Consider the following 24,972-nt stretch of genomic DNA (forward strand, 5'->3'; position numbering starts at 1 on the left):
TCTAAAATTAAACTAATTAAACAAGCAAAATTCGAAACCAAAAATTTGGTGTCTACAGTTTGCCCCTCTTTGTCTGAGTTTTGGAAAAACTTAAGACAAAGAAATAGACACCAAATACCTACCTGTGTCATTCGGCTGCAAAAGGATCTCAACGAACTGGAATTCTAAAATGGGACTGACCCAAACATGAAATTAACACGGGACTGACCCGAACAGAAATTTAAAACGGGACTGACCCGAACAAGAATTTAAAACGAGACTGACCCGAACAGGAATTTAAAACGGGACTGACCCGAACAGAAATGTAAATGGGATAGACCCACGGGATAGATTTAAATGGGATAGACCCACGGGATAGACTCGAACAAAAATGTAAAATGGGATAGACCCACGGGATAGACCCGAACAGAAATGTAAACGGGATAGACCCGAACAAGAAAATTAAATGGGATAGACCCACGGATAGGCCCGGACAGAAATTTAAATGGGATAGACCCAGACAGAAATTTAAATGGGATAGACCCACGGGATAGACCCGAACAGAAATGTAAAATGGGATAGACCCACGGGATAGACCCGGACAGAAATTTAAATGGGATAGACCCACGGGATAGACTCGGACAAAAATTTAAATGAGATAGACCCAAACAGAAACTTAAATGGGATAGACCCACGGGATAGACCCGGACAAAAATTTAAATGGGATAGACCCGAGCAGAAACGTAAATGGGATAGACCCACGGGATAGACCCGGAAAAAAATTTAAATGGGATAGACTCACGGGATAGACCCGGACAGAAACGTAAATGGGATAGACCCAGGCAAAACTGTAAATGGGATAGACCCACGGGATAGACCCGGACAGAAACGTAAATGGGATAGACCCACGGGATAGACCCGAACAGAAATTTAAATGGGATAGACTCACGGGATAGACCCGGACAGAAATTTAAATGGGATAGACCCAGACAGAAACGTAAATGGGATAGACCCAGACAGAAATGTAAATGGGATAGACCCAGACAGAAATGTAAATGGGGTAGACCCACGGGATAGACCCGGATAGAAACGTAAATGGGATAGACCCACGGAATAGACCTGAACAGAAATTTAAATGGGATAGACCCACGGGATAGACCCGAACAGAAACGTAAATGGGATAGACCCACGGCTAGTGGTTGAGTAAAATGAAAATGCGCACTAGTGGGACTGACCCACGGCTAGTGGTTGAGTAAAATGAAAATGCGCACTAGTGGGACTAACCCACGACTAGTGGCTGTGAAAATGAAATGTCTTGACAATCAGACAGTGGGATCGAACCCGAGCCTGTCGTGATGAATTTGATTTGATTTTTTGATTTTTTTTTATTTTTTTGATTTTTTGAGAGAATCTTTCCAAAAATGTATGATGAATTGGTCAGTGGGATTAAACCCGAGCCTGCCTTTCATTTGGTCAGCGGGATAGAACCCGGTCCTGACGAGGTTGGCGGGATAGAACCCGGTCCTGCCATTCACTTGGTCAGCGGGATTAGACCCGATCCTGCCATTCATTGGTCAGCGGGATTAGACCCGGTCCTGCCAATATTGGTCAAGAAATTGAACTTGATTTGTCAAAAGCTAGAAATTAAATTTGATTTTCCAAAAAACAAGAATTTGAACTTGATTTTTGATTTTTTGACTTTTGAATTTTTCTGAATTTTTGAGAGAATCTTTTCAAAATAATCTGCCCCCAGTGTAGGGCCCTTTTCCCTTCTTTCTTCTCTTTCTTCGGCATCGGCCTTGCACATCACCAGATGCTCTTTCGTCGATTTCAACTATGAATACCTGCATAGGGGCTTACCAAAATATGACATGTACTCAAATTTTTGTGAAAAGAAACAGCGTGATTGATTTGAAAAATGCATTATTTTGATTCTTGAACGAAATCCTCAATTGGACTACAAAAATATTTGCCCCTGTTGTGGGCTTATTCACACGAATTCTCATAACAAAAATTTGCCCCAGTATGGGCCATTTAATTGCAAAAACTTGTTTGGATGACTTTCCATTTATTTGAACACTATAAGAACTATGTTTCCTAAAAGAAAATTTCATGATGAATTTCTTGCAATAATACCAAATTACAGAAGATTTCTTCCTCACTTTTAGCATCTGTGTTTTGGGTAATGGGTCACCATTTCTAGTTGGCTTATCTTCAAGATCAATCAAATGACTTTATTTCTGATTTTGAGGTGGCTAAGGAAAATGAGAGGTCAGGATTTTATTTTTTTTTGTGCCCAAATTGTATGTAATCCCTTCAATACCACATCTTAGTGAAAGCAAAGAGTTTGTCACCCTTATTTCTTAAGAAAACTTAGTCAACGTATAAGCTTTATAGGCTTGCAACAAAATGGGTAGAAACGATAGCTAAACATGCGAAAACTGGTTATACCCCTATGATCACAAATAATTGATGGATTTCTTACGAGCATAATCCTCACTTTGGATTGCCATGAAGGAATAAGTCAACGATGGACTTTGTTAGCTTGTAATGTAGCTTGAAAACGATAGTTAAAGAAATAAGATTTTAAGGACATTGCACTGAAGATCGCTTTTTTCCCAAAATTGCCCCCTATTTTGAACTCAAAAGATTTCAAACTTTGTTTGGATTTTCTCATCATTCCCCAGGGACTTCAGTGTCGAATTTTTCTGCATTTTCTTTGCTTGCTTTTCTTTCGCTTCTTTTCTTTCCCCTCGAGCTGATGGGTTTTCACATGGTGAGTAGCGTCAACCTCATACTCAAGCAATTCAGAAATACAGCTAAAATTTTCCAGCATCAGAAATTTTCTTGACAGGGCCATTGCAAAGAACAGAAGTCAGGACTTTCGGCTTTTGTAATGGGGTCTGGTGGGGTGTTTAGAAAAGTTAAGGCTTGAAAGTGGATTTCAAAAGTGGTTTAAAAATTCTGAGATCACATTGTTATGCCAACCCTATTTTAGGGTTAAATCAGAATTTGCCCCAGTTTATGCTAAATTGAGGCTTTTTCTCTTTCATTTTCTTTCTTTTTTTTTTTTCTGATTTTTCGGCCTTTTGCCATTCTTTGAAATTTTCAAAATTTGCCCCAGTTTATTTGTGAACTGAGGTTCTCATTTCTTCTTTTGTTTTTTGATTTTGTGGCTTTTCACTTTTCACTTCTTGAAATTTTCCTTTTCAACTCAAACTTGCCCCCAGTGTGGGGTTTGCGATTCTCAGGGGTTGCCAAACGAAATAATTTATTCTGATGGCTCAAAAGGGATAACTAGGGATAGAATGTTTGATTGGAAAAGAAGAGGACCTGACTTTTATTCCATTCCTTACAATTATTCTGAGAGGAAACTTTCATTAATGCGAAATTTCTTGCATGTATCTGAATTAATTGACTGAGGAAGACTCTTGCTCATTCATATCTATGAAACATAAGTGATCCGCCGGACAGAACTTGTCCTTTTTACTCTTTTCTTTTCTTTTCAAAATTGAAACCCAGGTAGAATCAAATTTCCCCAATTCGCGGTTCCCTTTCCCCTTTTCTTTTTCCTTTTCAAAATTTCCCAATCTCCTTCCCCAATGTGGGGTGCGATCATATGTGCACTCGAAAAGAACCACCAATTTTAGCTCAAATGAGGATGCAAGGGATGATTAGTGTTTAGGTTGTAGAAACGACGGCCAAAGTATCATTCTTACACCTCATGACAACCAAAGTAACGAAATGGTCATTGAAAATCCATTCCCCTTTTGATATTTGAAAATTTTCCAATATAGGGTAGTGATCATTAGGGCTTTTATTTGAAACGAAATTATTCTTTCAAAGGCTCAAATGGGAGAGCAAATGATAAAATGTGTATAGGTAGAGAAACGAATGCTCAAAGTATCATTCCAAATTTTCAAAACAAACAAGTATAATGTACATTTTTGCTTTCACTTAGATGTGAATTGAATATAATTAGACACAGTGGACACTTTTCAAGCAAAGATTGCCCCAATTTGCAAATTATCAATCAATGTGACTGATTTTATTTTGGGGTTGAATGAAATGGGCAAAATATGAATTGTACAGTGAAGGAGAAAATGTATCTCATGAGGCCTTTGGAGTGACCATTCACCTTTTTTTTTTCTGAGCACTCTTATTGTATAGCTCGGATCACCAACTTAGTGTACATGAGTATACACTTGTGAAATTCAGACTATAGGTTGAAAAAATCTCAATTTGGTCTTATTTCTCAAAATTCATCATGAAATCTCCAATGAATAAGAATAAAGAATGAAATGTACATAAATATACACAAAACAATGATTGTCCAAAAATTTTATTGCTGAAAAAGTTTGAAACAAAAATTCTCATTCAATTATGATACAAATGAGAAGAGAGAAACTTGTAAAGAGCTCCACATATACACTTTTTGTCTCCTTTTCTTTTGACACAAAAATATATTAACAAGTCAAATATACAAAATTTTCCTTAAAAATAATTATGAAATCTCTTAGAAACTCTTAGTCTAGAGCTTTCAGATGGATCTTTCAGGTTTCCATTGTTGGATCTGCCCAAGAATCAAATAATACTTTCCAAACTTTATCGGATCAAAAATTGTTATCCAATATAGGGAAATATTTTCATCTTATTGAAACCTTTTTTATGAATGCAGGGGAGGGGGCAAACAAAAGAAAAATGCCCCGAGTTAGTAAACAAGAATATAAAATCGGTATGCATGTCCTATGGGGGAACCCTTTTATGCCAAGGGTAGGCCTAGCATGAAAATGCACTCCGCTAGAGTAGGCACCATACCATACCTGACGGATCTGATCAACTCATTGAGTGAAAAATAATTTTGAAAGAATTTGGTCAATTGGAGTGACGAGAGATTTGTCAAAATGAGGACAACGTCCGAATAGATTGATTACCTTTGATTTGCAAAACGCACGGGTTTGATCTTGACGAACTCCCTATCGAAGAGATTGGAGTTCGTTGACCAAATTTTTCAGTGAAGCACGGGTCAAAACTCCGACTGATCAAATGGCTGGATGCAATGGATGGTTTTCTCAAAAATCGACTAAGTTTTCCAATTTGAAATTGACATTGAAACCCTGATTGGTCAAATGGGTTGAATGAAATTGGTCATTTATTTAAAATCGACCAGATTACCCTAAAAAGGGAAACTAGTCAAATGAATTGAATGGAATTTAATAACTTACTCAAAATTGACCGGATCATCCTAAAAAAGGAACTTGGTCAAACGAATTGAATGAAATCGAGAATTTATTCAAAGTTGACCAGATCGCCCTAAAAGGGTAAATTTGGCAAATGAATCAGACGAAATTGATGATCTATCGAAAATCGACAAAATTGCCCTAACTAATCAAATGAATTGAATGAAATTGGTGATTTATTCAAAAATTGACTAGATTGCCCTAAAATGAGTGAATTGGCCAAATGGAATGAAAATTAATTCAAAAATCGACCGGATGACCCTAAAAAGGGTAAATTGGTCAAATGAATTGATGATTTATTCAAAAATCGACCGAATCACCCAAAAAGGGTAAATTAGTCAAATGAATTGATTGAAATTGATGATTTATTCAAAAATCGACCAAATCACCCAAAAAGGGTAAATTAGTCAAATTGATGATTTATTGAATGAATTGGCAAAATGGATTGGTTGAATCGGCCGGCCATTGGTGGTTTTAGAAAATTAGTCTATGAGCCTTCTAAAATCACTATTTGTCCTCAATTTATTCATCGTCTCAACAGGAGGAATCATTTGTGAATTTCTTCAAATTAATGTCCTTTATGCAAGGGATTTTTACCAATTTTTGATAAAATGGCCAAAAAGTGATTATTAGATGCTCATATTCCAAAGATCGCTTTATGCAAATGATCGGATCCTACCTTACCTTGTGCACTACCCCTTTGGATGGTACAAAATGTAAACGTGCAAGTCTCACTGGATTAAGTATCCGAGACACAAGGTGGCTTATTCCTAAACACGGGATTCCCTATGTGGCATTCCCTTTCTATGGTTTATGCGTGATGCCATTTATTAAAACGATGTAAATATGTGACAAATATGGCCTAAAGGACATGAATAATGCATCGGGGGGGAAAAAGGTCTAAAATGTATTTATTGAAAATTAAGTGTAATGACTGAAATTTAAACATGTGAGTTATCTAATGGGTAGGTCACTAAAAGAGTGCCAAAGAGGCCTCTTATTGCTAAGGCACATGAATGCAAGCCAAGAAAACAAAAGAATGGTTAGTGCAATTGATAGTACACATAACATATTGGGAGCAATTAAGAAAAAAAAATACAATAAAAACAAGTAACAGGGGTAGAACCTCTTCCCCCGTGCCTAATGTGCTTAAAAGAGGGTGAGGTTGACTCTAACTTAGGAAAATTCTAACATGGATGCATGAGGCTAGGGCTTACTAATGCAACTAGACTCGATAAGGCTTCGGCTCCCAAGCCTTCAGACCTAAAGGCAAAGGGTCATCACTTCCAAGGCCTTCGATCGGTGGTTCGAGTGATCCCTTAGGTAGCGCTATGGGCGCAGTGCACACCATCCGCCTACCCAAGGCAATCAATCCTAATCCTACAAGGCGGTGTGGGATAGCGCCCACGAAAAATAAAATAAAATGGGATAACAATAAATAAACGTGCACGTATGAAGTGTTCCCTATTTTGAGGGAAGGGGTTGAGAACCATGCGAGGCTCTAAAGGTGACACACACCCCCCCCCCAAATGCAATGCAAGCGCGAGATAAACAAGTAAACATACATCCAATCAACCAATCATACATGCGTGAGTGAGGGAGTAATTAATACGCGCGAAATGCAAAATCCTAAAAAGGAAAAATGCAACCCTAAAACACCCAAATGTGATATATGAAAAGGTTAAAAGAAGAAAAAGGTTGATTAAATCAAATTTGCTCGGACTCTCGAAAGTCCCCAGTGGAGTCGCCAACTGTCGCGCCCCATTTTTTGATAAATAAATAAATGAATCAAAAAATACATTTTTTAAACCATTTATTTATTTATCAAAAAATGGGGCGCGACAATGAAAACATTGGAAATAACAATAATTTACATACATTAACACTTTGAAATTCATACAAAAAATATAGCACACAGATGCCATAAAAATACTTTTAGTCACATACGATCAAAGTAAAATCAAGTGCCTCAAAAGTATGCCACATAGTCAAACAAAAATACAATGGCCTTGGCACTAGCATCACCCCAGCTATTTCTAACCACAAAAGTCAAAAGTCTGTCACTCTAGGTCTATTCCACGGTAGGGCTATCAGGTGGAACCTTCTCCTTAGGGTCCTCCTCCGGATCCTCCTCAGCGCCCTCAGGGAGTGGACTCTGTACAGTATCCATCACCTCATCAATCAGCATGGAGGTGTCAGTTTGAATCCCGGAAGCCTGATCCCGGATCTTCTCGACTATCCTAGTGAGTCAAACTCTAACCCTCCGAATCTCGTCACGTGCGATCTCAATCCTAGCCACCTCATTCACAATAGTCCCATCTAAATTTGCTATCCGCTCACCCTAAGCGTTTACTATATGGCTCAACTCCTCAATCTCCTGAAGTAGAGATTGGCTGGTATCCACCAACTGGCGTCACTCATCATTAAGAGCAAGTACGGGATCATTCGGATAGGCGTACGTCGTCCTACAGGGACAACGGGGAATCCTCGAAGCAGGTGTGATGTGAGACGCGGAAGCAAAGATTGGATCTTAGAGTACACGTTGCGAATTGACGGAGTTGAATCCAACTTGGACCACTCAAGAACGAATTCAACGGTGGAGGACGCCACAATCAAGTGTGATCGCTTGATTGATAAGTCAATAAACAACCTAGGAGCCACGCTAGGATGTTCAACTTAGCTTTCACAAGCTAAAGGAATTTGCCTTAATGCAAGACGAAATTCTGAAGGTTTATTAATAATATCGCAAAAACTGCATGTAAAACATGACTTAAGGCTATTTATAGCCTTGACTAAACCCTAATAAAGCTTGGAAAATTCGGCCAGCGCACATCCTTCACTTGGCAATACTTTAGTAGTCTCGCCAGGATCTTCAAACTCAATCCCTTCAATGGGCGGTTTCTCTTGGGCTTGGATGGCATAAACCAGGGTTTGAAGCGACTCCTTGAATCTCTTGGATCGTGCTCGTGTCACTGGCCCTTGGGGCACCTTTACAGGGTCTACTTGAACACCATGGGCCTCGTCCGCATCATTCCCCTCCTCTTGAAAAGGATTTGCCCTCAGATCGTGCTCGTCCCCTGCAAGAAACGGACTTAAATCAGCGACATTGAATGTAGCACTAACATTATACTCACCAGGCAAATCTAAGCGGTAGGCATTGTCGTTGATGCGCTCAAGGACTTGAAAAGGCCCATCTCCTCTTGGTGATAGCTTGCTGTGTCGTTGCTTTGGGAATCTCTCCTTGCGCAAGTGTAACCAGACCCAATCGCCAGGTTCAAAGACAAGCTGGCGCCTGTGCTTGTTTGCTTGTTGTACATATTGGGCCGTCCTCCTCTCGATGTTGGCACGAACCTTGTCGTGCAATGTCCTAACGAACTCAGCCTTCTTCTTGCCATCTAGGTTTACATGCTCAGAAGAAGGTAATGGCAACAAATCCAAGGGGGTTAAGGGGTTAAAACCATACACAATCTCAAAAGGTGAGAATTGTGTAGCACTATGCACAACCCTATTGTATGCAAACTCTACATGAGGTAGACACTCCTCCCATGACTTGAGATTTTTCTTTATAATTGCACGTAGGAGCGTGGATAATGTCCTATTCACTACCTCAGTTTGTCTATCCGTTTGAGGATGACTAGAAGTAGAGAACAACAGTTTGGTTCCCAACCTACCCCATAGAGATTTCCAGAAATAGCTCAAAAACTTGACATCTCTATCAGACACGATAGTCCTAGGTATGCCATGCAAATGAACAACTTCTTTAAAGAATAAGTCAGCAATGTGCAAAGCATCATCCGTTTTATGACATGCAATAAAGTGAGCCATTTTGGAAAACCTGTTTACCACAACAAATATGGAATCATGACCACGTTTAGATCGAGGTAAACCAAGTACGAAATCCATGGAAATGTCAACCCAAGGTTGGTGAGGTATAGGTAAAGGGGTATACAAACCGTTTGGATTGACCCGAGACTTAGCTTTGTGGCACACACCACACCGTTCAACAATCCTCTCCACATCCCGGCGCATGCGTGGCCAGGAGAAGTGATCCTGCAACATAGCTAAAGTCTTGGTGACACCAAAGTGTTCCATTAGTCCACCACTGTGTGACTCATGGACAAGTAAGTCACGAATAGAACCTTGGGGAATGCATAACTTAGTAAGATAGAATAAGAAACCATCATGCACATAGAATTTTTCAAAGTTAGCCCTCCCACAATTCCCATAGGCATTTGAAAAGTCAGGGTCACTTGTATACAAGTCTTTCATAAGCTCAAACCCTAGGAGTTTTGCATCTAAAGCAGTGAGCAAGATGTGTCTACGAGATAAAGCGTCAGCCACTACATTAGACTTACCTGTCTTGTACTTGATGACGTATGGGAATGACTCGATGAAGGCTACCCATCGGGCATGCCTTTTGCTTAATTTTTGTTGTCCTTTAAGGTGCTTGAGGGACTGATGGTCAGTTTGGATGACAAATTCCCTAGCGCGGAGGTAGTGTTGCCAGGTCTCTAAGGCACGTACAAGGGCGAGCAACTCCTTGTCATATGTAGAGTAGTTGAGAGCCGCGCCACTTAGCTTTTCACTGAAATAGGCGATTGGCTTGCCACCTTGCATTAGTACGGCTCCTACTCCAACACCTGATGCATCACATTCCACTTCAAAAGTAAGATCAAAGTTAGGTAGTGCAAGAAGTGGTGCATGTGTGAGTTTGTGTTTTAATAATTGCAAGGCCTTATCTTGTGCTTCCCCCCAAAAGAACTTCTCGTGCTTTTTCATGACCGTGGTAAGAGGTGCAGCAATGGTGCTAAAATCCTTCACGAAGCGGCGGTAGAAGCTTGCTAGGCCATGGAAGCTGCGCACTTCACTTACAGAGGTAGGTGTTGGCCACTCTTGGATGGCCTTGACCTTTTCTGCATCCACATGAATGCCCTGCGCACTTACCACATATCCTAGAAACACAACACGGTCAGTGCAAAATGTGCACTTCTTAAGGTTGGCGTATAGCCTTTCCTTTCAAAGGACATCAAAAACAGCTTTGAGGTGCTCAAGGTGCTCCTCTAAGCTCCTGCTATAGATCAAGATATCGTCAAAGTAAACCACTACAAATTTCCCAAGAAAAGGTCTCAAAACATGGTTCATCAGACGCATGAAAGTACTAGGGGCATTAGTTAAGCCAAAAGGCATCACTAGCCACTCGTATAGACCATGTTTAGTTTTGAAAGCAGTTTTCCACTCATCACCTTCTTTCATTCTTATTTGGTGGTAACCACTTTTCAGATCAATTTTAGTAAAGATAATGGCACCATGCAGTTCATCTAACATATCATCTAACCTAGGAATAGGGTGACGATACTTTACCGTGATCGTGCTGACTGCTCTACAGTCAGTACACATTCTCCGAGTTCCATCCTTCTTAGGCACGAGAATCACAGGTACAGCACACGGACTTAGACTTTCGCGAGCCCAACCTTTCCTTAGTAACTCCTCTACTTGCCTTTGCAACTCCTTAGTTTCCTCAGGGCCCATGCGATAGGCCGGTTTGTTAGGTAATGGAGCTCCAGGAATGAGGTCAATCTGGTGCTCGATTCCCCTTAAGGGTGGTAGTCCATCGGGCACATCCTCAGGAAAAATGTCCTCAAATTCTTGTAAAAGAGACAAAGATACAAGGAGGTAAAGAGTCAGTAGGTATGGATGAGATGACCAACTCTTCTTTGCACACAAGTACAAGTAAGAGTTGGTTAGAAGACAAAGCTCGCTTTACATCTTTGGCTTTTGCTAGCAAGCTTAGTTTCCCCTTACTTTCTCCTCTCATGGCCGACTCACTTGTAGCCTTTTTCTTCCCTACGGGTTCGGCCATACTCTCAATTTTTTTCTCCTCACTTTTTTCTTGCTTTTTTTTTCTCAAGTTCTAGCTCATACTCCCTTTGGAGTTTCATTTGATCTTCATACACTTGCTTTGGTGTGAGGGGTACAAGAGTCACTTTTCGATTACAATGAGTAAAGACGTATTTGTTGGCTTTCCCTTTGAACTCCACATCTCGGTCGTATTGCCAAGGTCGCCCAAAAATGAGATGGCTTGCTTGCATTGGCACTACGTCGCAAGTGACTTCATTTTCATACTTGCCAATTCGAAATGGCACTTTCACTTGTCGAAATACACGGACCTCCCCTTCATTGTTCAACCATTGAAGGCGATAAGGTCTAGGATGTCTGATGACTGGGAGCCCTAGCTTCTCTACCATGAGTAGGCTAGCTACATTGGCACAACTCCCACTATCAATAACAACACTACAAACCTTATCCTTGATATGACATCTCGTGTAGAAAAGGTTATCCCGTTGTACCTCTATTTCCTCTTCCTTCGCGCGGGTGGTGAGGACCTTTCGAACCACCAAGCATCCAATCTCCTCATGTGTGGGTACCTCCTCACTTGAATCATCCCCTTCACCCTCTAGAGGTGGCATCCCTTCGTATTCCTCCTCTTCATCGGACACAATCTCGCCATTTGGCAATAGTAGCATAGCCCTTTGGTTGGCACATTGAGATGCGATATGACCATAGCCTTGACACTTAAAGCACTTAGTGTCTCGGCCACGCGGCTTAGAAGCTCCATTATTAGCCTTAAATTCAGGTTTGGCCGTTGCCTTGAGTGGAAAGGCATTCGGCCTTGGTGGTTGAGACGGAGCTGTGGCCTTCTCCTCCCTCTTTGGTTGAGGGGTACGCCAATTTCTAGCTTGGTACGTGGTGCTAGACCGTGTACTTCCCCTCCTCTTGAGGCGTCGTTCAACTGTAACCGCCTTCTCTAACATTTCATTCATGTCGAGGTAGTGTTGGAATTCCACTACTTCGGCAATCTCGGGCCTCAAACCATGCAAAAATCGAGCCATAGTGGCTTCTCCATCCTCACGCAAGTCTGCCTTCATAATGGCCATCTCCATCTCTTTATAATAATCCTCGACTGACAAGGAACCTTGGGTGAGAGATTGTAACCGTCGGTGTAAGTCACGGCTATAGTAGCTCGGCACGAACCTTTTCCGCATGAGACTCCTCATCTCATCCCAAGTCTCCACGGCCCTTTCACGATTTCTTCTTCGGCTTAGTCGTAATTGGTCCCACCAAATGGAGGCGTAGTCAGTGAACTCCACGGCTGCAAGTTTTACTTTTTGTTCCTCCGAGTAGGTGTGACACTCATAGACCAATTCGATTTTCCGTTCCCATTCCAAGTAGGCTTCGGGATCGGACTTGCCTTGCAAGGAAGGAATTTTGAGTTTGACCCCCTTAATGGTGTCGTCTCCTCGCCTTTGTGCACGGTGATCAGTTTGGTACCTTCCCTGATCCTCTTCATCATTGGAGTACACCGATTCCTTGCCTTTACTCGAGCTATGTAGATTCCTCGAGTTTTCCAACTGGTCAATCCGGTCATGCAATGGTTCAATGGAGGTTTTAAGCAATTGCTTGAACTCCCCCATAATGGCATCTAGGTGTAGTTGAAGGTCCATTGCTTGGTCACCAACTCCACTAGACATGCTTAGGTACACCTGTAAAAGAAAACAAAAACAAAACGACTTCTTCTCTTCTATTTCTTTTTTTTTTTTTTTTTTACAATGTAGAGGTCACTCACACTCGTGTTTCACTCAAGTGTATCACTCTCTAAGAATCTCACCAACAATTCCTTGGCTTGCTAGTTGCTCGGGTTGAACAACCTAGGCGTCACCGGAAGGTACGTTCTTGGCTAATCAACAAGTAACACAAGAAGGTAGCTATGAATGGAGGTGAATGAGGATCTAGACACAATCTAAAACTCAGAATAGGACTAACAATAACTAAGACTCGGAAGAGAAAGCAAAACAAATGAACTCAAAGCTGAAATATTGAAAATCCTAGAAAACTCTACTCGTGACCCAAATTTCTGGAATTTTGTGAGCTGCTGGTTCGTGGTCCGTTGGTCAGTGTTTGGAGGTAGTTTGGTGCTGGTTTGAGGTAGAGGTCACCCCTCAAATTGCAACCCAATCGGCTCACCAAGTGGTGCTCAACCGGATCAAAATTGTGGGCTGATGAGGGCGGATCAAAATTGTGGGCTAATTTGGTTTGTTGATTTTCTTGGCTGCTATCAATCCCAACGAAATTAAGATGAGTTGGAGTCAAGGTGGGACTTGGTGCACAATTAGGAAACTAGAGCCAATATCTTTCTTTCCTCTTTCTTTTTTTTTTTTGTTTTTTTTTCTGGCTCAAAGATTCTTTCAATCATGGAATTCCAGTCCCAAAAGTCAGATCTCCAATCAAGGCTTGCCAAGGCAAATAGATTCGACAACCACCCAAGAAGACAACTTCCAGAAATATGTTTCAAGAACAAGGTATGCGACACCCTTTTTTTTTTTTTTGACTTTTGCTGGGCAGTTTTGGCAACCCAAACGACACAACACTCCACAACAATTATACCACAATCTGGACAGAAACTAGGGGCAACTAATGACTGAAATTTTCTGGACAGATTGCACAAAACACGAACACACAATATTCAAGGGACAAACGCAAAACAGGTTCGGCAGCCACCAAGAAATAAATTCCAGCAATGACCCAAGGAAGCAACAAGGTACGCCAGACAGGCTTTTTTTTTCCCGCTTTACTTGCTGGACAAGACACGTACCAGCAATACCAAATCACGATGCACGAAGACAAATCTGGACAGGGAAAACATGGACAGCAACTAACAACAACGCAACAACGAAGACAAACAAGAAAACAGTTTCGGACTTGACAAGGAAACAACAACGATGTAACACAAAATCCCAACACTTGGACTATGAATTAAGAAGACTAAAACAGACTCAAAAACAATTAAAAGGGATATACGTGGTACCTCTAACCTTGCTCTGATTACCAGATGATGTGAGACGCGGAAGCAAAGATTGGATCTTAGAGTACACGTTGCGAATTGACGGAGTTGAATCCAACTTGGACCACTCAAGAACGAATTCAACGGTGGAGGACGCCACAATCAAGTGTGATCGCTTGATTGATAAGTCAATAAACAACCTAGGAGCCACGTTAGGATGTTCAACTTAGCTTTCACAAGCTAAAGGAATTTGCCTTAATGCAAGACGAAATTCTGAAGGTTTATTAATAATATCGCAAAAACTGCATGTAAAACATGACTTAAGGCTATTTATAGCCTTGACTAAACCCTAATAAAGCTTGGAAAATTACACAAGAAATTCGGCCAGCGCACATCCTTCACTTGGCAATACTTTAGTAGTCTCGCCAGGATCTTCAAACTCAATCCCTTCAATGGGCGGTTTCTCTTGGGCTTGGATGGCATAAACCAGGGTTTGAAGCGACTCCTTGAATCTCTTGGATCGTGCTCGTGTCACTAGCCCTTGGGGCAACTTTACAGGGTCTACTTGAACACCATGGGTCTCGTCCGCATCAAGGTGAGTAACGTACATGAGCTCCCCTACCACGAGTTCGGTAGTAAATAGGTCTAAGGGGTCCCACGTGGCCATTTGCATAACCATTACCATTAGTAGCCGGTCCCCTATTTCCAGTCTCCATCCCTGCAAAACAACCACAATTTTCCAGGTCAGAAACTTAAAGTCACTAACACGCTCAAACATCGCTTAAGAAATAATTAAATGATCTCATTCTCATTTTCAAGGCTAAAATCTCTAACACATTTCCCCAAATAGATCTCTAAACCTAGGCTTTGAATTTCATCCCTACAAGTAGTCACTTAGCTTTCCAACCAGTCCCACAGTCCAGCTGTGAGAACCCGTAATTTTTCCATTTTCTAGGTTTTATTATATTTCTAGGTTTTCTTATCTTCAATGGTTTGTTTTCTGCACTTTCTGTATCCGGAAAATTTTCTAGATAATTTTTATGAGTAAATATAGTTTTTAGATGATTTTTCTAATATCGAATAGATTTTGAGAAATGAAGAGTGTATACCGGACGTGGGACCCACTAGTACGAAAAGTTCGGAATTAATTTACCGGGTGTTAAGAGATAAGTAGAGGGTGTTAAGTGGATTGATATAAGAGAGACAAGGTTGGTGAGCATTTATTAAAAGGTGACAAGTGTCACCATTTGAGTGGTCCAACCTTAAGACCACTATTCATGGTCTTACCAATTGACTTAAATATCTTAAAATTCACCAAAAATCCCTCATTCTTCTTTTCCTTTTGGCTGAACCTCTTCCTACAAGAAAAGAAAGAAAAGCTTCCAAGTTTCTTGCTCCAATCTTGCCCAATCTCACAAACTAACCGTTTAATCTTGAATTCCTTCCATAAAACCTCTTCAAGTAGTGTTTGTGAGTTGTTGTGTGAAGTTATTTGGAAAGTTAAGGTGATCAATAGCTCTCTCTCTCTTGTTTTTAAGGTAAGTTGTGAAGAACCACCCTCCTCCTTTAATTGATGCTTAAATGATGCTTAGTGGTAGTATAAGATGCAAGTTTATGGGTTATTTCTTGATTTGTGGTTGAAGTGATGAAGTTTTATTATTTTTGGGGATTTTTCTGTTTTAATATAAGCATGATTGTGTGGCTATCTATGATGATTGGAAATGGTCTATAATGACTCTAGGAGGTGGAAAAAGTGATTAATTGCAACCAATTTCTGGTTTGGAAGAAATTTCAGAAAAACTAGGGTTCTTGAGGGAGCATTCTGCCCGAATTTTTAGGTCCTATATAGAGGCTGAATTGGCCTTGGCTTAAAACATGAACGTTGTAGGGAATGACATTTTAGAGGTTCCTACAAAATTTCAGGTCAATCAGAGTAGTGTAGAATGAGATAAGTCGAAATTACTATTGCTGTTCTGGTTTTACCCAATGTAAGAATTGCACCTGTAATTGGTTGTTTTGGCTGGAATTGCTTCCGAATTGGTTGTTTAGGCCTTCTGATGAAATTGATCCCTGTTTCTTAGCTTTCAGCTGGTTTTGGAATTTCTAGATTTGGACTTGGAGAGCCTGAGTTATGATGTTTCCGCTAGAATGCGTTTTGGTGAATCTGTTTTACGTTTTTGATGTAGTATCTTGCATTTTTGACCTATTTGCACTCAAAACTGGGTTGAGTGACCTTCTGTGATCTTGTAGCCCTGACTTTTATCTTCGAGATGGTTGGTCTTGTACCCTCATCCGATAATCGTAGTGAAATTGGTGCCATTACCGCAAAATGAGGATAAAAACTATTTTTTTTTCAGGGCCAAAGCTAATTGCATTTCCGAATTTTCTGGTTTCCTCTATTGTTTGTGTATGCTTAGGGAACCCTATTTTGGTAGTATGTAGAATTGGTTTATGACTTATAATCGAGTCTTATTGTATTTATTTGAATAGTTTAGAGCTTGACTTTCATATCCGGTCATTTCCTAGCTAAATTTTGTACTTGAATGCCATTAAGCCTAGTGAACGGCTTTTGGGAATGAGATTATTTTTGTACGAGATGTTGGGACTGATTTGAAGAAATAATGAAGCCATGATGGCTAGAAAATAGGTAAACACAAGGGATATGCTGCTGAAATTTTTCTTGAAGGCTAGTTGGATTTATTTGTGATTTGAACGAAGGGCTTTTGGGTTGTTTGAGCCTAGGTCTTCATGTTACCTTTTCGTTACCAAAAATCATGTTTTGCACCCTTGATTTAGTAATTATTTGGCGAGGCATACGACTGGTAGTCGAGCCTCACATGTGCATTCTGTATACTCAATTTTGAAAGTGAAACCTTCAATTGTTTTCCTTGGATTATTTTAGGGTTTCTTGGTGGTTAAAGCTCTCTTTTGGGAGGTATCTGCACTGACCCTGGTGAGTGTACTACTCACTTGTGTGTTACTATATGGCTATGAATGTAAATTGCTTGAAGTGAATTGAATGTGACTTGATTGAAGTGAAAGTGTACTTTATCACTCTCACTTATATGCCTTATATCATTGTTGTCATGTTATTGGAATGTTACATGAAATGTTACATGAAATGAAAGTACTTGACTTGGTGTCGATCGGACGAGTATCCAACGACTACAAATGTTATCATCGATCTCAACCCCATTGGTAGTTGATTGGATCGAGCCGGCAAGGGCTTGGTCGTGACAATTAATGAGCCTTGGGTAAAGTTATAAGGAATCTTGTAGTATGAGAGACTCTCGATTCCGGTATACTCGAGTAATACCAAAGTGCAAGTGTTTGGAGTTCGGGCCCGGTAGGGGGATGTTAGGTGGAAGGAGTGGAAGTAAAGTGGAGTCTACGGTTGGTTACCTTTGAACATTGACGGAGGGTCAATGACGTCTGATCAAGAAATGCAAACGAGGAAAGGGCTCTTGAGAGCCATCTGTATCCTTTTATCACCATATTTGACGTGTGCCTTTGCTTATTTTTACTATATTGAATGAAAGCTTGATGCTTATATGCACTTGGGTGCGTAAGTGATAGTATCTTACTGGGCAATTAACTCACACCATTCCTTTTGTTTTCCTTACAGGAATATGACTCCTTTTGGAATGAATCTTGATAGATGATTGCCGAATGAACTAGATGTATATATTTTTTTTTGTATTGTATATGAAGTGAAACCCTAAATGTATCTTTAGGGCCGTTTTCACTTTCAATTTGGCAAACCGTGTATATATTCACTTTTGACAACTTTTGTATGCTACTTTGGGTTGTAATTGCTCAAGTTCCATATGTGAATGTTTACTTGATATTTGGTTGGGTTCTGACAGGTCGGTTACTATTCATGACCGACTCCGGATTTCATTTTTTTATTTTGGGTTATTTTGCCCTTTTGCCTTGTTTACGCGCGTTATAAGTTCCGGAATGCAATAGATCGCTCTAAACTGCACCGTTAGTCCTGGCGAGAGCTGGGCAGGCAGTCCGCTAACCCCTTTGGTTCGCCTTAGGGGAAGGTGGGGCTGTCACACCAGCATCCTAAACTTTTAGGCTAAGATACACAACAAAGATCTAAAACCTAGCCTCTGATACTAACTGTGACGCCCCCACTTCTCCCAAGGGCGAACCCAATGATATCTGCAGAATGCCTGTCCAGCTCTCGCCAGAACTCGGTATAATTCCAATTCAAATTTAAAGTCTAATACTAACAATGAAAGTCGGGATAAAGGTACGAAATTATTTCCGTACATAAATATTCAATCTTACATCACAATTTCAAATTTACAATCACTTTTTCCAAAATATACAACTTCCAAAAGTGTCTAGCCGATTACAATTAAAATACTAATACAAAAGTGCCTCAAGTCGGCATTTCCTTAACTTCTTCCATTCTGGTTCCTGTTAAGGAAAACAAATGAGCCAATACTCAGTGAGGCTAAGAAAATCATCCAAGCACGTAGTCCATGTATCAATAACCTTTATACCATAAATAAAGCGATAAAATCAAGTAATTTACGATTAACAATTAAACATACTTGAGTAGGATATGGGAGCTCTCAGGAGCTAATTTCCACATGCTTTGCCAATGCTTGATCCACTACCTCTACGAGTTGACACTCCGCCAATCAGGTAGGTTTTGAAGTCCGTAGAAGCTCCACTTACTACCTCCAGCCAACATTCCACCCTCTCGGATTTGTAACCAAACACGCACGAAAAAGGCGATACTCGACGAGTATGCCGAACAAGATCTCAAAAGATCAAGTTTTGTTTTATTATTCTCTTGGTTTATCAAGCTTCTCGACCAAACCCATGCCGGCTAGAGTTGCAAGATTGGCTAAGAGAATTGGGCGTCCCCATAAGTCGAGGAGGTTCACTCCACTCGACAACACGACATGCACACATAAATAAGTATATTTTGCCGACGAGATTCACTCCAATCGACTTTGAAAATCAAGTTTAATGCAAGTAAAGTTTGAGTAAAGGAGAGCGAGTGCGATAAAGTACACAGTCGTCTCACCAAGTGATATTCACACATATAAGCAGATAAATCAAGTAAATACAACAAATCATGTACTTGACACTCACCAATTCAAAAGTAATTGAGCGAGTAAAGTCTTTAGTTGTCCTTTCCGGGATCTCTTCAAGACTCGTTTGAGCACCTGAAGAAATAGTGACCATACATCACTCACGTAAACCCACTACCACGTAACACACAAGAAAGAATATCCACTTGTTTAGATTAAACCAAGGTCTCAAAAGAGAACCTATTTTTCTCAAAAGTGATGGTTTAATAACACAAGAAAAATTGATTTCCATCATGAAATTGAGTTTAAAGCGATCAATTAACATCAAGAAAGAATAACGAGTTCTCAAATTTTCATTTTCTAAGAAATCAGCAAATTTCAGCTTTGCGTGTCAAACTTAGAAAAATCAGATCTTGCACTTAGTAGGTCCAAAATTGGAAAACTTGGCACCGTTGGAAACTAGTTTCAAAGTGCTGAAAGTTCCCAAAAAATGCTCTTCCAAGATTCTAAATGGAAAACACTCAAATTTCAGCTTAAAATGGCTAATTTGCACTACAAGACAGTTTAAATCTTGGTTTTTGGCAAATTTTGAAAATTCGGCAAAATTCACAGAAAGTGAACCAGCCTCTGAAATTTGTAACTCAATTAGAATTCCAACCAAGGTTTAAACACAACAAACGGAACTGAAATCAGAGTTTGGAGCATTGAGATATAGCAGCTCAAAGTTGATCGCATTTTATAAACTGTTCAGTCATTTTCCAGATTTGAAAGGCTATCTTTGAAGTATTATTTGGCCATCGAATTGGCATTGGAAATACACCAAATTCGGTACACTAAATCTTCCATAATGAACTATATCTCTACCAAATTTCACACAAAAACTCACGTGGGAAGGCAGTTAACAAGACAACTGAAATTTGTGAAATTTTCAAAACAAATCTTCCAACTCAAGCTTCTCTTCCCTTTTGAAACACTTTGTATCATGAAATCAGTCCAATTTTTGGGTCATTTGTGAAACCAAGGTCCAAGAAATATTTCATAAGCAATTGTTAGTTGGTTGACATCAAAATCTCAAAATAAAACCTCTCACAAGCAACCAAACTAGTCGGCCAGCATGAAAAGAGGGTTTTCCAGAGTTGCAGTAGTTTGGGACTTGGACCATAACTCACTCAATACAGGTTGGAATTGGGAATGGTTGGTGGCATTGAAAACTAGATTCAAAAGTTTACAATTCATCTGAACAACTCATTCTGAAATTCAGTTGGCAAGTGAGAGAAAACAGAGCCACAAGTTGCAGTTTCTAGCTTTTCCTCGGTTGGACTGACAGAACAGGGCAGCCAATCACTACAGATGACTCGGTTCGAATTAGAAGGTGCATGTCTAGTTTTGAATGCCACTGATGGTACTCAATTCCGACATCGGTACGGAGAGATATGTTCGTTCAAAAAACACTGCCAGAGGACCACTGTTACACGTTTTCCAGATTTTGTTTTTATCCAACCAATCCAATTGATTTTTGGCAGAAACTTTATACACACCACACACAACATATATACATCAGTTTCAAGGTCAATTGAGTATCAAAAATTCCAAATCAAACCACTGCAAAAACAGGACAGATTCGTTCATACCTAACATCAACTTCCATCGGTTTCCTTTTCACTTTCCTACCCAAATATCATCTTGTTTAACATATAATTACCTCAAACAACATTCATTATCACCATATCAGTCTAATATATCCATTGTGGGATTTCATAGATCCCACTCCAACATTTAAACTCAAACCACAACAATAACCATGAATCTACAAGCTTCCTAGCAAAAATAATCCCACTAAAGTTAAGATTAAGTGATCAGATGATTACCTCCTACACTTCCGAGTAAAATCAGAAATTTTACACCTCTAAAGCCCAAGAAAAAAATTTGTGAGATGATGTCCTTCTTCTAACTTAAGTGAATCTCCAAGTTGTTTTAAGATTGGATGCAAAGTTTGAGGTGATTTGGAGTAGAATTTAGAGTGAAATGGTGAAGTCTTTTTCTTCCTCTTCCTTGAAGAGTTTCAGCCGGCACTTGAAGTGAAAAAGAGAAGGGTTGGCTGGTGAATGAAGCTTCTTTGAGAAGCTTGAGGTTTTGTGGTTAAGATTCTTTCAAAAGTCAACTCTTAATAGTGCGCGCACGCACGCGTTTTGTATCTGTTTTCTCTCAGGTTTGTTTCACATGCACTAAACCTCTAATGTACTTCCTTTAACATTATAATTGTTCACTCTTAGTAGTCTAGAATAAGTTTCTTAAATCTCCAATTAACTGCTCCGGCTCGACATACGCGAACTTCCAATTCACGCACGATAAAGCGAAACTTAAAAGGAATTCTTGTAACGATAGTATAAGTAATTGATGCTGGGGTAATTAATCATAAAAATAACTATTTTAAGACTAACACATGTGTCCTCAAATCTTCAAGGTCACTGTACTCTCAGATCGAATGTTGCCTCCAAACATGTATTCACTATTTCTTACTAAATGAGCTTCCGAAAATTAAATTTACTAACGGGGCGTTTTAAAAATTTATGCAAGTCATAGTTCCATGTAAATGGTTTTAAAATGGTTGAAATAAATTATTCGGAAAAAAGGGTGAATAAATATTTAAATAAACTAGTAATATATGATAGAATAAGAAAACTTTCGGGTCCTCTCAAGCCTAACCTTAAAACGCAAACCCTCCCTTTCTCACTCGGCCAACCAAGGAAGAATTCCCAACAATATACCCAAGTTCCTCTAAGGAAATCTCAAACTTTCAGCCCTATTTTCATGGCAAAACTACTAGCAATCAAGATAATATGTCATAGGGTGTATGGTATATGACGACCCTACCTCTTCCTAAGGTAGCCCAACTCTCGTCAGGACTCGAGCAGTAACTTATTAACAAACCTTTTAAAAACAAGAGTCACATTTCCAACGACAAAATAAAACGATCCTTGGCCGAAATATATAAGTATGTGATCAATACAATCTTAAAAAACACTACTAGATCCATTTACAACAGTCGAATTCCCAACTTACGAAAACAAAGTAAAAGCTGGTACAACTGTGTTAAAACAAAAAATTTCGACAAAATCCGACCCTTCCTAGTCACTTGCCCAAGCGCTCGCCTCCTGTAAGGAAAACAAAACTAGAAGGGTGAGCTTTCATCCCATGAGGTTCCAAGAAAGTCATGCAAACAATGATATCATACTCAAGGCACAAAATCATAATACACCACAATATAGAACAAGTACACTTCAACTAAAAATTCACATATTCATTTAAAAGGATACAAGGCTCTTATGAGCTTGTTCAAGTAGCTTGATCAAGATCCAAGATTCCGTTGACACTCCGTCAATATTATTCCAAAATACTATCAAGTATTTCACCACTTCACGTCATTCTCCAACCACCGTCCAACTCCCTTCCGGACTTGCACGTCAAAATCAGGAAGGGTAAATACCCGAGCATACGAGTTCAAGCTCAAGTTCAAGAGTTCAAGTGACAAGACCCAAGATTCATCGATCTCATCGATCAAACCCTTGCCGGCTCGACTCGACCAACTAGCCAATGGGTTTGAGGCCCCAAGCATGCAAGACAGTCGATGGGATAACCACCCAAACGACCAATAGGTCAAGCACAAGTAAAACAGTTCATTTAATACAAATATTAGGAATCTAGCCATAAAGGATCGAGTATGATAAAGTACATTCTTGTCCCGCTATTATCAATTTAAGAGCAAGTATCTCAACTAAGCAAGCATGTCATTCAAGAAAAGAATCATTGCACATAAACACATCACAAGCACTTAAAACACTCACCACGACAACAAAGCTTAAGTGTTTGCCTTGGAAGCAACTTCGGCTTCACTTCCAAGCCTTAGAATCAAGTATATGGAGTGCATTAGGATCCACTACTCCAAGCCACAATATTTAAAGGAACTACTTCCAAACCAACTAAGTAATCTCACCCCAACTCGCATGATTTCTAGCTCAACTCAAGGGAAACATCCATTTAGACGTTAGGCTAATGATTTAAGCAAATGGTAGTGCAAAATTTTCTCATTCATCCACCAAATTGAGTTTAAACTACCCAAATCAATTTCCCCTTAGGCTGGAAATTTCTTGCTTGAAACTTAAAACATGTAAAAGTGAGGTTTTCACTTCTTAAAACCTTTCATTTTGCTCTCAAATCTATCACCTATACTAGGGTTAAAGTATAATCATATGTCTAGGCATTAACAAGAAAATTTAACCACATAAAACCAAGAGTAAAACTAACAAAATCTCTCTCTCTCTCTCTCTATTGGCCAACTTCAGCAAATTTTCAGCCATGAAAACAATGAAAGAAATGGAGTTCTTACCACTTAAAAGTTCAATATTTTGGTTCAATTCCAACCCATACTTGTAGCCTAAAGTCTTATAGAGTTTTTTGGGCAAAATTAAGTTTAAAATCATCATGAAAATTTAGAATTCAAAGCTGAAATTTCAGCCCTTAAGTTTGGCCAACAAGCAGAAATTTCTTTCCAATTTTTCCAATATTCCTCCAACTAATTTACCAAATCCAACCAAACATACCTAGCAAATCCATACAGTTTCATCACCAACATAACATTAGAGATATATATATATATATATATATAAAGCCAAAATCTCAACAAGAAACCACCATAATCATATATATATATCCAAATCCTAAACTCAAATATGAAGTACAAGAATCATCAAGTTAAGAAACTTTCAAGATTCACCACAAATCTTGTCTTTAATCCAACAATCAAACTTATTTTCAACATAAGGTAAAGAAAGAAGGTTATTCTAGCATTTGACCTCTTTTGCTTTCCAACCAAGATGAAATTCAACCCACCAAATCTTCTCCATTTCAAACTTAAGCCAAGGTTGATGGAAAACCCAAGATATCTCCTTTATTTTCTCTCAAAATCTAAGCAAAATTGAAGCTTGGTTGGATGAATTTTTTTCTTCCCTTCTTTCTCTCAAGCTCTTGGCCCTCTCTCTCTCACTTTCTCTTGTTGTTTGTTTGTTATTTTTAAGACAAGAAATGGAAGAAAAATTGGTAAGAAAGCTTGGTCAAAGAAGTCTTAAAGGACTAAAACTTGGTTCCTATTGTGCCAAGTGTTGCCTTCATGTAGTTTCTTGCTCCAAATATTGTGGGGACCTAAAAATTTTCTTATTTTTATAGAATATTACTGGGTTATTTAAATAATTATTCACTCATTTTCTCCGAATTATTTATTTTTGACCATTTTAAATCCATTAATATGGAACGTCTCTTTTATAGTTTTAAAGCGTTTTGTTGGAAAATCTACTTTTGAAAATTTCTTTAGTTCGGAATAACGAGTGCACGTTTTCAAGGCTACACTTGAATTGGGAGTGTATCAACATTGGAGAATTAAGAATGATCAATAGTAGATCAAGAAAGATTAATTGAGGAATTAATACTAGACTCATGTAAGGACTCGTAAAATTCTTATTTTTAAAAACCCTATTTTTGGCTCATTTAATTATTTATTTGGATATTTGCCCCGAATATTATTTTCTATCCTTATTAGACCTAAATACATGGAATTATAGCTTCATTATATTTTTAAAATGACTTGTTTCAAAAATTAATTTTTGGAAGGTCGTTTAATGAAAATAGTGAAAACATGTTTGGAAATTTTAACCGATTCAGAGTACAATAAGTTTGAAAAATTGGAGACTTACACAATGGTCCTAAAATAGGTAATTTTAGGTTTAAGTACTCAAGCGATAGTTAGTGGTATGATCGTTACAAGAATTTCTCGAAAGTTTCACTCTATCGCGCCTGAATTGAA

General features: G+C 39.2%; 1 pseudogene; it reads right to left on the reverse strand.

Annotated features, from left to right (window-relative positions):
• Positions 1–12,748, reverse strand: part of LOC113714041 (uncharacterized) — a 30,621-nt pseudogene extending 17,873 nt beyond the window's left edge.
• Between the last annotated feature and the right edge of the window lie 12,224 nt (positions 12,749–24,972).

This window comes from Coffea arabica, chromosome 10c (genome assembly GCF_036785885.1).
Source record: "Coffea arabica cultivar ET-39 chromosome 10c, Coffea Arabica ET-39 HiFi, whole genome shotgun sequence".
NCBI classification, from domain to species: Eukaryota; Viridiplantae; Streptophyta; class Magnoliopsida; order Gentianales; family Rubiaceae; genus Coffea; species Coffea arabica.